The following is a 14,991-nucleotide window of genomic DNA, read 5'->3' as shown; positions in this document are numbered from 1 at the left end:
TTAGATTCAATACAAAAGTGAATACTGAGTCTTACAGTACAAATGATAAAACATGTAGAATTTTGAAAGCTCGGATAGGTTACATATTTATATTTTAAAGAGGTAACATGATCAGTCATAGATACATGTAACAAGGGTTTTGTTTCTAATATATAGAATAGGAATTTCTTATATTCTGATGTCAGATCAAAAATTAACGGAACTATGATTTTATGATTTTGGCCTTCGTCAAAAATCCACCATCAATAATGATATACAGTAAGTCTTTCAGACAGCCTCTGTCTACCCATTGATCATGCCAAAATCTAATATTCCTTTCTGTCTTTGTAAGCTACAAATATTTGAAGCTCAAGGACAATTCTTGTGACGTTTACAAGCTTCTACAATGCGCCGTAGAGTCATTAGTTGGCATAGTTATGTCTTGCACAACTTTGCATTTTCGCTGCACAATCTTCAGCCAGAGTGCATTTCTGTTTTTAGTATATCTTCGCACCTATTTTAAAAGCAAGTCTTTATTTGTAGTTCTAAGACTTTTAATACCTAGACCCACGTATTTATTAGGAGTACAAACCTTAACCGGAGCCACCCAAGCCATCTTATTTTTACCTCAACAACTCCCTATAAGAACTTTCGTATCAATCTAATCATCTTTTTCTTAACACTAACTGGTAGATGAAAAATAAACAAATAATATGTAGGCAGACTTGAGAGGCAGCTCCTGATAAGAACTAGTCTTCCGGCCTTATTAAGAATTTTTTTTCCAAGATGTTATTGGATGTTTTACGTCTTACAACCTAATTCTTTGGCCAAAACTTCAATAAACCAATCAACACCCACACTGACCATTGTGTTTTTCTCCAAATTCAGTTTCATACCAGTGAGAGTTTCAAAAATAAAGAGAAAAGTGACGAGTCTAGTTACCTCATCCTCATTAGCATTAATGAACAAGAGTGTATCATCAGCAAACCGTAAGTGAGAGATCATTGTGCATATCTTACCTAACTTATACTGATGGATTTGACCTCTTTCAATTTCATCATTCATAAACTTGGATAACACTACTAGCAGAAATAAGTAAGGTGAAAAGAGAATCACCTTGTCTCAAACCTTCAGAGGGTTTGAACCTATTAATAGAAGAACTGAATGATGAGCACAAGGAGCACACCATTTCATCCAAGAGATCCACCTATCTCCAAAACCATGTCTTTGCAAAATACAAAAAAAGAATATTCCAATTGACATTGTCAAAAACTTTCTCCATGTATGTATTTGCAGATAATACCACGAGTCCTAGATTGAAAACTACTAATGATACATTCATTTGTTATGATAATCCCATCAACATTTTTTTCTCCTTTATAAAAGCTCTTTGATAATCAGATATGGACTCGAAAAAACCATTTTCAATCTTTTCGCAAGCACTTTCGATAAGATTTTACAAGTACTTCCTATGAGACTCAAAGGTCTAAATTCAACTTTGGATAAGATTTTAGAAGTACACAATTTTTTTTTTAGGGATCAACTTGATGAATGAACAATTCAACCTCCAATCCAAAGACCCATACCTACAGAAATTATTAAGCATAATTATAAAATCATGTTTTATGATATTCCAAGAAATTTTCTAAAATTCAGTTGATAAACCATCTGGACCAGGGTATTAGTTATAAATTTATCTTATTAGCATAATTTAAAGAGAATTAGTGAAAGCATCATCAAAATACACACTGAATAGAATCTATCAAGACGGTATAATAGAGGGTCAAAGTGATTATTAAACCAAGTATATGAACCCCCTAACAAAGGTTGATCCACCAACTTTGCTGAAGAATGAAATTATTGAGAAAATCTGAGTTTCTATTATCCCCGAGTCCTCTATTTCTTTCATTCTCAGACCTAACTGAGTTAGAATCACCTATTATACATATAAGACCATTCCACCGATGTCTTATCTTTTCCGTATCCTCCCAAAATTCTGTTCTAAGGTTATATTCACAAGGGTTATATGCATTCATTATAACCCATTTGAACTGAAACCATTAATTCTACAAGAAACCATAATGGAGATGTTATTATAGCCAAGTCTCTCATCCTCCTTGAAAAACATGCAGTTGTTCCAAGTGGGTAGAAGATCACCACTAGCACCAAGAAAAGGATATAAGACCTTCCGAAGTTCTCATCGTACCAAAGTTGCCTGAGAAACCAACTAGAAAACTTCATTATCTTGGTTTCTTGAACAAGGAAGACTGTTGAGAAGTTATAAGGTTGTTAAGAGGAGTAATATTATCGAAATCATTCAAACCTTTTATATTCCAGAAGAGAATTTTAAAGTTCATTGATAAAAACCAACTCCCTAGAGTAATTCCTTCCAACATCATCACCTGCGTCGGAAATATATCCATCCATGCCACCCTCACTGAAAGTTTCCTCATTCACATTAATATCTTTAAAATATTTAAATCTTTCCTTGTATTTCGGTACCAACTTAGTCATATTTTCCCTTAAAGACCTTATTTTTATCACTTATATGCCCATAGATACAAGCGAGATCTACAAAAGAATCAACAAATCTTTCAATTATCTCTTCACCCTTGAACTTTGCTTATTTAATTTTAGGTTTGCAACTATATTATTTTCTATCACGTTCCTCCTCGAAATATCGTTTGAGAGATTGAAAACTCTTTATCAATACGAACAGAATGGTTTTCATCCTTAGTATCATCAACAACGTCTTCCTCTTCACTCAAGGAATTAAATCTTGGACCTGAGTTAGATCTATAGGCTTCTCCTGTCGTTCAAACTCTTGTTCTTATGGATTTAGAAACATAAATCCAACTTCATCCTTCGTCATCACATATTTTGTGACTCGACATATATCTAGGAAATATCCAACAATCTCTGCAGCTGCCACATCCCTCTGATCAGAACTGTTAGAGCATCGCTCGGTCTAACTCGCAAGTTTTGTTATATCATGAAGCTTGTTTTCAATGTTAGATGTACAAAACTATATCTTGATTTTTATTCTACTAAAGTCTAGTCTCGGACTAGGATTAGAGTATGGTAGTTGAGTATCGACATCACTGAATAACTCTCGAAGATTCAAAACTGGTGAATAAAGGAACATAATTGCGAGCACTTCATCCACAAAGGAGTATTTGAAGACTGGTCCATCCTATTTACTCACGAAATTTATCATTCTATCTCATGAGACTACATCGCATGATTTTAGTATAGTTAATATTGCAAAGAAGAAATTTCGAGTTCAAGCTTGTCTTGGATAAACTCTTGAAATATGATTCAAGCAATGGACGCTCTAGATCCTTAACAATCTTAGTTAAAAAAAATTTATTGTTCAAGAACTATTTTTGTTTTGAGTTGATCATTTGGAAATTACCTAAGCAAAAGTGCATATTGTATATGACTGTTGGGAATATTTGAAATCAATTATGTGAGAAAAAGAATTTTTTGGCGGTAGGTGATAGACGCATTTATACGTCTATTTTGATCTCGATTTTCTATATTGTTAGTACCCATTTTTGTAATTATTTTGGTATTTTATGTCTTTGTAGGTATTTTTGGAGAAATAAACATGCGCGGAGAAATTACTGAAGACACCCCTCAAATGGATAAGGGGGACACAGTTGATAAGGGGTAACCCACCGTTATTTGCACCCCAATCTACTATTTGCACCCAAAGTGATATTCGCACCCCATCAGAGGATAAGGGCACTCCATCTTTAACCGTTTAAATATTTAAATTTGGCGGGAAACTGAACTTCACTTCTGCCTAATTTTGTTCGAATTTGAGGAGAGATTTAGCGAGATTCAATGACGGGATTGTGTTGGGATGGACTTGTACGAGATAAACAGAGTTAGATTGGGCCTTTACATCGATTCAATTGGGCTGGATTATTGATTTTCGCCAAAACAGGGAGAAATATCTACGGGATTGGTTGTGGATTAATTTGGAAGAATTCTGGAAGAGTTAAACACGGGAATATGGTTGATTACCTTATTTATAAGTAGTTGACGTGTTCCGTAACTAAAAGAGGGATCAAATCTTCGTATATTTGGAAGCTACCTAAAACAGGGAAGAGAAGAGTTTATCAGGAAGTACGTGGACAGAAGAAAGATTCTCGGGATTTTATGGTTTGATTGGATGTTTCGTAAAGATGATGAGAAGATAACTACCAAATTTACATAGTTCGAACAGCCAGGAACGCGTGAAAAGAAGTAAGAAAATCCGAGTCTCGAGGTGAAATAAATATGAAGATTTCTCGGGATTTAATAGCCCTGTTATGTGTATAAATAGAGAGGAAAGTCACAGAGGTCAGGATCGAGAATTGGGGGGGGGGGGGGGGGGTGTTACGAGTAGTTTTGGAGGTTGGGTCGAGCTCAAAATCGGAACATAGAATGCAGATGGAGTTGCAGGAATATTCACATGCTGCTGCAAAGAAGAAGAAGAACATAAGACTCAGAAGCCATGTCGCAGAAGAAGTCATACATTCAACAGCAGCAAATATTTGTCGTTGTTCATTACTACTTGCTAAAGACTTCCAAACACCTAAACTTACCTTTTCAACAATTGTTTCACTGTTTTTCTCCTTTTCACTACTGTAAAAATACTTTTGAGCCATGAATAAATCTTTTGAGTGTGTTTTTGACATGAGGAGCTAAATCCCAACACTGGGATGACGGAGGAAGCCATATTTCATGCATGTGGTAATTATATTTAATTCTTTTATGACTTTTTGCATTGATTATTAATCGTTTTATGATTTTTATTGAATGGTTCCGATTTCATTGATGGGTTATGCTTAGGTTAAGTCTTATTATATCCCATGCTCTCGGTTTACGGTCATTATTTTCAAAATCTACTTTTGGCAAAGAATCAGAGTCCATATTTTTCTTATTTGAGATATAATTATTTAGAATTATATGCATCACGTTAATGAATTTATTGGTGAAATCCCGCGTCCCAATCTCTCAAATTATTGATATCATCTTCTACATAGTTTCTCTTTCAATCTTAAAATTTAAATCTAAATCTAAATCGAGTCTTTGCAAGTTCGAGTTGAAGGAATCTTTCTTACCACTTTTTCCACAACATTAAAAATCACATCAATTTTTGGCGCCGCCGACGCGGACTTGTACTTAGGTTTAGGTTTTAGGTTTATTTTATTTTTAGGTTTGTATTTTTATTTTTATTACTTTTAGATTTTTTGTTCTATTTTACGTCTTTGATATTTTTCTTTTTGTTGTGCAGGATTGACTCGAAGCTATAAGTGAAAAGTTGAACTTGCCAAAAAAAGGAGAAACCGAAGATATTATTTTTGGACTTTTCTTTGTTAGTTTTATTTTCTTTCTTTTGGACTTGTAATTTTTTTTTTATTTTGCTGTTTGTTTACTTCATTTATTATTATTAAAAAATAATAAATAAATAAAAAACACTTGCACACATCAATTGCATTTTCGTCTGGCACCGATTTTAGGAAAACAAGTGGTTTAGTACGGTGAACACTCTGGGTATTATCATCCGAAACACCACAAACCTCAGCCTCGTACCTTTGGGTATATTTTGTTGTGGTAACCCAAGCCTACCTAAATTAGTTATCCCAGCATTTGCATGTGCACAGTTTTTGGTTGAATTCTTGTATGCCAGAACATAAGAAAGACGCTCTAGGACGGTTTATGCGTGAAAAACCTAGAAGTAATATTTTAGGAAACAAGAGTCTTGATTACCTTAATCTTGAGAGTCCTACTTTTGAACGTCCTGATTTTACTAAGGAGGGAATCCCTATTACTCAGGTAGAGACAGAAATGGCAACTTTGAAAGCCTTGTTGAATCCTACTAGGACTACTCGTCCCTCGTGTATCAGGTTAGCTGAAACGGAAGCAAATTATGAGCTTAAACCGGGGACCCTATAGATGCTCCCAATCTTTTTAGGGAAAGAAAATGAAAACCCCTATTTCCATGTTAGTGATTTTAAGGAAATTTATAGTACCCTAAAAATTAGAAACCTTGATGATGATGCTTTGAAACTTAGGTTATTCCCCTTTTCCCTGAAAGATAAATCCAAATCGTGGCTATATAGTTTAGCTTCCGGGTAAATCGAAACATATGAACAACTTACATCTGCCTTTTTGAGAAAGTTTTTTTCCTAGACACAAAACATCGTCTATTAGGATGCAAATCTGCACGTTTTCTCAACAGGAGGGAGAATCTTTGTATAGGTATTTGGAAAGGTTCAATGATCTATTAGCCCAATGTCCTCATCATGGTTTAGAAAAGGTTAGGCTAGTTCAGATCCTTCATGAGGGTTTAGATTATTCGAAAACAACCATGGTTGAGTCTCTATGCACTGGTGGGTTTGAAAACCAAACTGTCGATGCAGCGATGGAATTTTTGAATGAATTCGCCGAAAAGACCCACCAATGGGAAAATAGTAGGGAACCCAAGAAAACAATTCTTTTAGGCAGAGGAAACGTTAATACGGTAGAAGGAAGCTTTGAATCAGATGTCAAAATTGCAGCAATAGCTAAAAGGTTAGAAGCTATAGAATTGGGTCACACAAGTGGTAGAGTAGAGCCTTTTGGGGAAGGCCAGACTATTGAATAGCAAGCCAATGCTCTTTATATTAATAACACTAAATTTGATAACATTCAGAAATTTGACCCATATTCAGAAATCTATAATCCTAGTTGGAGAAACCATCCGAACCTCTCATGGTCTGAGGACCAGAATCAAGGTCAGTTTAGTAATTCGAATGCTCCCCCAGGTTGTAGTTGCAGGAAATCCTACACTACACCCCTCATATGATTTCATTATTACTCAACTCATTTTTAGATTTACACTCTTAATTTTATTGATCAATCTTTGAATATTCTTAGAAAGAAAATATAAATGAATCAAGAATGACCTCTGCTCTAGACTTTCTCTCTCTTATTTACTTGTTTCTTACTCAAAAAAGATCTCTCTCTCCTCTTCTCAGTTGAACGAATATTTATAGGGAAATACATAGTGGATGACAGCTAATCTGTCCTTTATTTTCGGATATAGCTTGCGACATTCTCGCAACCTTACAAATGTTAATCTCGCAAACTCTCTAATTTTCGCAGGACATCACATCTTTCTCATGATTTAGCTGACGTCGTTTATTATATCATTTCTGAAATTGTTCTGCGACGCTGTGTTGTTGTGTTGTTGATAATTTCGCTGAATATTATTGTTGCGAGATTCTGATCCTACATCTTGCCTCTTCTCATATCTTCTCTGCAAAGTAGAGAATGATGTGAGAAATGCCGCAGCTGTTCATCTCTTCATATTCTGCATTTATCACACGTATTCGTTTCTTGACACGTCTTCTGTAACCGCTGCTTTTCAACCGCTCAGTCTTTTCGTCTTAATGGTTTATTTCTTCGAGTAAAAAATCTTCCTTTATATTTCTTCTTACTCTTTTTCCACTTTCTTTTTACTTTCTCTTCTCTTTTATTCTCTCATCTCTGCAACTCTATTGTTCTTCCGTAAATTCGCTACTGTAATTTTCCTTCTTCAATCTTACTTTTATTCATTCCCATACTCTATATTCAAATATGCCTCCAAGTGGCCATAACATGAGAAAACTTAAAAGATGTCCAAAAAGATCTTGCAGAGAAAGGTTTCACACTTTCTACCATTCCTGGTGAAAGTGCCAATCAATTCTTTCTATCAAACTTTTCTGATCATATTGTGATGATCAATCATCATAATTTCGCTAGGTCAATTCTCGCAGGTCTCCCATTCCTCTTTACGACCCAGATTCCTCTATTCTATGAAATTCTCGCTCATCGGGATTTTCGCGAGCTATCTTCCACTGAGTGGGGATTGCATCCGTCTGATGCTAGAGTTCGCTAACCGTGGTGCTGGTAAAGGATCTCTGTACTCCAAAGAACTTAGGGATCCTAAATTCGCAGACTTAGAATAATTGCTGAGAAATATACAGTAGCGAGCTTCTTTGAAACTATGAATTGATCTCCATGAAGAAAGAGAATACTCGCTGGGGTATTCGTTTGAAAAGGAAAGATAACATTGATGAAGCAAAATCTATGCAAGATATTGTGGCATTCTGGTAAGAACACAACTCCTCGCCAATCCAAAGATGATAAATGGTGTGTTTTTCCTTTGATGCTAAAGGCCTTATATTGCTGGTCAAATATTCTTCCTGAGAATCTCGCTACCTATCAACCTTGGGTTTCTCTTGGCCCGAGAAGGAGAAAGAGGTATGTTTCTTCCTTTGCTCACTTTATTTCTTTATTTGTCTTTATTCTTTTGTTCGCTGACCTTGCGACATTCTACAGATCCAAAAACTGAAAGATAGTTATAACAGGACTGGGAGCTAGTACCTTGTTAGCTCTTCGCTCATACAAGATGAGGTAAGAAATTTTCTCTTATGATTTTAAACAGTATACTGTTGCTTCCATTTCTTATTTCTATCTGTGTGTGAAGATTATTGCTGAAATAGAAGAACCTGCGATGTTGCGAAGACTGGTGATAAAGGCAAAGGTGCTCTTCGCAGGGAAAAATCAACTGCTCCTCCTTCAAAGAAAAGGAAAGTCCGTTCTTCTTCTCCTTCAAATATTCCTTCTCATGAAAATTCCGAAAGTGACAAGGATGATGAGGACAATGATGATCTTGCCGCAAGTGAAGATTCTCCACCTGAATCTTCTATGGCTAAGCTCTCTGGCCTCTTTTCTGATTCTCTGCAAGGAATGGGAGATAGCCAATTCGCTAATACCTGCAAAGCTCTCGCTACAATTTGCGATGTCCCTTTACTGGATGGTGATAGTTCTCTTCGTGGAGTTTCTAGATCAGTGACTCCCGACTTCTTGCATTCTCTTAATAGTCTGGTATACTTTTATCCTTTTACTTCTTCATTGTCATAACTCAAAATCTCTTTCTATATTAATATTTTTTATATTTTCTCGCAGGCTGGAAAAGCTTCTTTCGCTGTTGCCTCAGATCTAGAGAGGAGACGCGAAAATCTTGAAAAGAAGAATCTTCAATTTCGCACAAAGAATGAAGAATTGGAAGCTGAAGTTAAAGGTCTTCGCGAGAAAAATAGACAACTAGAAATTGATTCTTCTTCGTATAAGAACAAAATCTCTAGTCTTCAGCAAGCTAATAATCAGCTTTACAGTATGTTACTTTTCTCTTTTCCCTTCATTCATTCATCCTGTTGTTTTATCTTATTTAAATGATCCTTTTTGCAGACATTTATGGTCTTTCTGATGAAGCTACCCTTCTTCGTTCATTTCCTAATGCCTTGGATAATGATACCCTTCTTGAGCGTCTTAATAATTCCTTAAATAGTTTCTCAAATGATAGAATTTCATCTCTTTCTCTGAATGAGCTTAGATCTAAATTTCGCCTCTTAGAAATTGACCATAGGTCTAGTTTAGGCTTAGCCAACCGATTTAAGCGTCTCTTTCTTGATTATAAAGAGAAAACCAATGAGTTAAGAACAAAAATTAGCGGTCTCATAGATGATAAGGATCGTATCTCTGATCAAGGTGCTAAGGCTTTGGCGAAATTCCAAGAGACTCTTCTTGAAGTTCAGCTTGAACGAGATGAAGCTAGCCGCAAGAACATCGAGCTCTGCGAAAGGGAAAACCAAATTCGTTCTCGTCATCTTATAAGTAATGAGGATGAATTTGTTTGGGATGCGAAAATCTTAGATGATGCCAGAAAATATTTAAGTGTAAATGTTAGTCTCCAAGTTGAGCATACAACCTTGATTAGAGATATGATTTCTGACAAAGAAGGTTACTAACTGCTCTTCTTCACTAATCTTTTGCTTCTTATGAATTTTCATAAAGTTAATAATTGATTGTCTTTTGCTTGCAGATTCTGAAAGTAGATATCGTGAAAAAATTGAGGAACTCGAAGCTGAAAAGGAGGAACTCGCAAAGAATCTTTCTTCTCGCAACGATAAGTATTCTAGATTAAAGAATCAAATCAAGATCATTGTTGCGAATTTTAAGAATGATGCTATGCATTTTCGCAATCAAACTATCCAAATGGTTTGTGACGATCATAATATCCCTCATTCTGATTATCCTTGTCTCTTGGAAGGGATCCCACAGAATACTCCCAATCTGATTATTTCTGATAGCGAAGCTGATGATGAAGAATCTGATGGTGATGAAGGTTCTGATGGTGATGAAGATTCTGACGCAGACGAAGAAGGAAACAAGTCTGATGAATATAATGAAGTATCAACTAAGAAGTAATCTTTGTTTCTTTCTTTGATTCTTTGTAATACTTGTACATTCATTCCTTCTTTCTGTATATTTGTGTTTCTTTCATTTTGACCTGCATTCATTAAAACAATTCTTCCTTGCAATACAGTTAATCAATATAATCATTAATTTTTGAATCTTTGAGTAAATATATCATATGGAGACAAATAACATTTTCTAATTTCATTCATTCCCATACTTGCATCTGTTATTTGTATCCAAATGAGACACTTTATAAATTTTTCTTATTTTATTCCTCAATTTCGCAGTTAATTATGCATAATTTCGCTATCTTATGCGAAGTGAATTTTGATTCTTTTCAAAATCTCATTCCTGTGTGGTCTTATTTTGACTTCCTAATTAAAGGTCTTATTATGCCACCTCTTGTCATTGCGACAAAATCGCAGTACGTCCTTGCACTTTCATGCAAAAACCCATTGGTCTTGCCTTAACTTTTTCTTTTGTATTGTGGTCTCTTCAGGAATGTTGCGACAATATGACAGGCCTAAATATTCTTGCGAAAATAAAGCCCCATGACATTGCCGTTTTGCGACGAAATCGCAGGACGTCTTCGCACTTTCATGCGAAAACCCATCGATCTCGTCTTATCTTTTTCTTTTGTATTATTGCCTCTTCAGGATTGTTGCACAAATATGACAATCCTTAATACCCTTGCGAATAAAAATCCTCATGACATTTGCGTCTTAAGACACTTATCATCTCCCTAATGGAGGGTGCCTCCCTTATCTCCCTCCCGGTTGCCCCTTCAAGGAGGCGTACATCTACCATACAAGGTTAGCTCCTCCCATCCAGTCTTAACAATAATCAGTTGTTTTCGCAGCCTCTTATCCCTTTTACCTTATGGTTACGAGACTGCACCCTAAGTGGGGTTTTCTTCAGGCCGAGTGCAGTATAAGCCAAGACTTGTCAAGAATGGAAAAGTACGCTTCAAACGTCCCTGGCACTCTTGACTCAACCGTGTACCTCGGCGTCTTGATCAGATCTGCACTCCTTGGGAGAGTCCTTATTACCTTAGTCGCCCAACCTAAATCATATGCTTAAGCTGAGAATCCAAGGTGCCTCTCCCGGATGGGCTTTATTGACCCCAAATCTCCATGACTCAGGTTCCGGTGGCGGTGTATCCTTTCCCTGAGCCATGCAACAGGTACCCCCTTATCTGACGTACTTTAGGTCTTACATTTTCCGCTTGTGAAATTGTATTCGCGAACTAGGGTGTACGCCATAAAGGTTCGCCTCTTTCTCTTTTGTCATTTTTCTATGATTATCTTCTGTAAAATTCATTATCTCTGCGAGAGTCTCGCATATCATCATATTGTATTTGCATTTCGCAATCTCAATTTTGTCATTCAATAAAATGTATTCTTGAGAATTTTACTTATTGCGAGAGTGTCGCAGCAACTTAATCATTCATACATTTCCTGTTTTTATTACCTTTTCCGTCCTCTGCTTCTTTATTATTTCTACTACTGCTTCCTTGGTAGTGGTATTTTCATCATTTTTATTCTGAGCTAGCATTAGTTTCGCAACATCTCTTCTTCTTTTCTTTCGATTGCATCCACCATCAACCTCTCACTTCTCTGTGTATCTTTGATTTTGTGTCGCCAATTTTCCTTCTTGTTTGCTCTTCCTTCGCAAGATTCTATCTCAGTTTCGTAACACCTCTTTCTTTCAACCCAATCTCCCTTTATGATTCCTACACCACTGGGGTGAGGGAATTTGATGCACTGGTGGAAAGTTGAAGCTACACCTAGAATCGCATGTAGCCAAGGTCGACCAATTAACGCATTGTAGGGTGATTCCACATCAACGACACAGAATAAGATTTCGGAAGATATTCCCTTAAATGGAATTCGCATAGTAACCTCCCTTTTAGGCTTGTTAGAAATACCATTAAAACCATATATCTTATATGTTGATGGTATAAGATCATCATCTCTTCCTCCCATAGTTTTATAAGTATGATAAAATAAGATGTTCACAGAGCTTCCCGTATCGATTAGAATTCTATTAATTTCCCATGAATCTTCATCTTCATCTTCTTTCGGTTTCGGATTAATTTCTAATTTTACTACCAATGGATTTTCATGCACCTCTTCACCTTCGGGAATCTCTTCTGCGGTAAAAGAAATGATCTGTTTCTTCCATTCCTCTAGTGGCGAGATTTTCGCAATATTCATAATTTCTCTTCCGTCGTTATCTCTTGCGAACACTCTACTCAAAACATTGTCATGAAAATCTTCGATTGTCTTATATGAATGTATGATAGAGTGACAGAATAGATTCTTTGTTTTTGCACCAACTTCTATGAAGAATGTTTCCTTCTTTTTCATCGTGTTTACTTTGTGATGCTCTGGTGGTGGTGGCTGTGGTTGAGATTGTGGGTGCCCTACCAAAAACTGATTTAGCTTTCCTTGATCTATCAGTCTCAAAATAATTCTTTTTACATTTCTGCAATCATTTGTTGTATGTCCATGAAAATGATGATAAGAACAAAACTCATGGCTTCTGTAGTTTGGAGGTGGTTATGTTCCCATGTTCCATGGTGTTGGTATATTCTCCATCAAAATTATAGATTCCCATATTTTCTCCACACTTGCATTTAGAGGTGGCATCTTGATTTCTTCCCATACTACCTTGTGACCTCCTTGTCCTCTATTATAGTTTTGTCTTTGACCTCCATAAGTTTCTTATGGTTGATCGAGTTTTTGAATCTTGTTATTTCCACCCCGATTGTAGAAATGTCTTTCTCTTTCATACTCCTCATGATCTCGGCTTCCCAAAGCCACCAGTTTCTGTTGATTGTTACCCGTCACCTTCTCTTGTTGTACTTGCGAAGTATTCGCTACTGTGTTTATTAGTTTAGGTAATAAGCTTGCATTCGCTGTTTGTGAGCTGGTGTTCGCAACTGGATATGATTCCATTTCACTTTTCCTTTCCTCTAGAGCAATGTATTCTTCTTGAAGTTCTCACAATTCAGTCATTGTGATCGTATTCTTGACTCTGAAAATTTGGACATACAATAGGTTTGTTGCAAACATAGCATTGATAAATGATAATATAAGATATCTCTCATCTACACGGCCAGCCATTTCGCTACACATAGTTCTCCATCTTTTAGTCAGGTGTTTCAAACTTTCGCCAATCCTTGTTTTAATCCAAACACATCTTCTATACCAGGTCGCGAGAATTATTACTTATATATGCCCCTAGGAATGTAGTCTGCAAATGATTGAAGGATGTTATTGTATTCTTTGGTAGACCTTCAAACCATTTTAACGCCTCTCCTGTTAAGCTGGATGCGAAATATTTGCACAATACGGCATCATGATTTTCCCATTGCAACATGCACCTCACATAGGCTTTAATGTGTTGAATTGCACAAGTTGTTCCATCAAAAATGCTGGTTAATGCGGGCAAATTGCATTTCGGTGGTATTCCTCCTAATTGTACTTCCCTTGTAAATGGAGTTTTCGCAGCTTCTTCTATGCTTCATCCAATTGTCTTCTGCCTACTTCTCCTCTATTATTTAGCATTCCTCTCATTTCTTCTAATTCTTTCAAGATTTGTTTATTTACACCTGAATTTTGATCCATTGGTCTTTTTAATTTCGCCTCTCTTCTTCTGCGTTCATGTCTTTCTTCTCTCGCGAAATTTTGCATTTCTTCTTCATTATCCTCATCTCGTCTTCTTCTGCGAGTTTCTTCTTCATCTCTATCTTGAATTCGCAATGATTATGTCTTCATTTTCCCCTTCATGATTTTGTTCATTTCTTATTAATTCCATTCGCTGTCTTTCAGCCATCCTCTTTATTCTATCGTACTCTTCATTGATATTACCGTTATTCCGGTTTTGTGTACGCCTTCTTTCTCGATTGTCGTGATTGTTCTGGCGAATTGTCTCCTGAAGCTTTGTTCTTCCATTTCCGCTCTCAATCTTTCACGTTCGCAATTAAACGTGCTTGTTCAGCATAATGTCTTTCAATTTCTTCTTCAATCGTCTGTTGATTTCTTTGAGTTTCTCTTTCGTGTAAAATTCTTCTTCCTTCCTCTCGATTTCCTTCGCCATCTTGGTCATTTCGTCACTGGCGTTGTCCGTTCTCTTGATTTCTACCATTTTTCCCATCATCAAAAGTTTCATTTTGTGGAACGTAACGATCATCAGCTCTTTCTCTATTTTCGCGATATTCTTCATTAAGATTTGATATTTCTTCTTGAATATTTTTTCCAGCATTGATTGTGGGTGAGTTTCGCCTCATTTCTCTTCTAGTCGGTCTTGAATATGATTTTGTAATACTTCTTGATCTTCTATTTTGTAGTCTTATATTTTCCATCCTCAATTCGTGATTTTGCCTTGTTAGATTTGCACGTTCTTCTGCTTCAGCTCTTCTTTCTTCATGTATTCTTCGTCTCAACGTTTCTAACGCTCCAATTTCCTCATCTCCATGAATTATTCCTTCATCTGCTTCTTGATTTCTCTCTACCTGTCTATGGTTTCTGTTTTGTTGCTCTTCTTCTACTTCTTCTGCCGAATCTGATTGTCAAGTGTGTATACTCACCCTATCATAATCTGTATTCCTCCCTTGTACTAGTGTTTGTTGAATTGGTGGTTGAATTTTATTTTCTCTATTACTTCTCATTCTAGTAGATTCTCCCATTTCACTTCTTTCTCTCCCAGCAATTCTCTTGCTTCTTC

Source organism: Papaver somniferum, unplaced genomic scaffold (assembly GCF_003573695.1).
Source record: "Papaver somniferum cultivar HN1 unplaced genomic scaffold, ASM357369v1 unplaced-scaffold_132, whole genome shotgun sequence".
Classification (NCBI taxonomy): domain Eukaryota; kingdom Viridiplantae; phylum Streptophyta; class Magnoliopsida; order Ranunculales; family Papaveraceae; genus Papaver; species Papaver somniferum.
Note: the sequence above shows the minus strand (reverse complement) of the source record.